At 40.0% G+C, this 598-nt stretch overlaps 1 protein-coding gene across 1 annotated transcript in view; it reads right to left on the reverse strand.

The window, feature by feature from the left end:
- LCP1 (lymphocyte cytosolic protein 1 (L-plastin)) overlaps positions 1-598 on the reverse strand; it is a 65,901-nt gene that overhangs the window by 23,286 nt on the left and 42,017 nt on the right. The gene's annotated exons all lie outside the window — the stretch shown is intronic.

Here is a 598-nt window from a genome sequence, read left to right on the forward strand (position 1 = left end):
TTCGATGCATGACGCTGGATGCTTGGGGCTGGTGTACTGGGACGGCCCAGAGGGATGGTATGGGGAGGGAGGAGGGAGGAGGGTTCGGGATGGGGAACACATGTATACCTGTGGCGGATTCATTTTGATATTTGGCAAAACTAATACAATTATGTAAAGTTTAAAAATAAAATAAAAAAAAAAAATATTTACATCTGCAAACAAGTGCTTTTGATTAGTTTAACTTCTTTACCCACATTCAGCTGGTGTACCTGCAACTCTGACAAGATAAAATTTAACCTACATAGTGTCACTGATAGAATATATAACACCAATTTGGCTTTGCAGACTTCAGACTGAACATCAATAAACTGTGGAAAATTCTGAAAGAGATGGGAATACCAGACCACCTGATCTGCTTCTTGAGAAATTTGTATGCAGGTCAGGAAGCAACAGTTAGAACTGGACATGGAACAACAGACTGGTTCCAAATAGGAAAAGGAATTCTTCAAGGCTGTATATTGTCACCTTGCTTATTTAACTTCTATGCAGAGTACATCATGAGAAACGCTGGACTGGAAGAAACACAAGCTGGAATCAAGATTGCCGGGAGAAATAT

The sequence above is a fragment of the Bison bison genome, unplaced genomic scaffold (assembly GCF_000754665.1).
Source record: "Bison bison bison isolate TAMUID 2011002044 unplaced genomic scaffold, Bison_UMD1.0 scf7180017864345, whole genome shotgun sequence".
Taxonomy (NCBI): domain Eukaryota; kingdom Metazoa; phylum Chordata; class Mammalia; order Artiodactyla; family Bovidae; genus Bison; species Bison bison.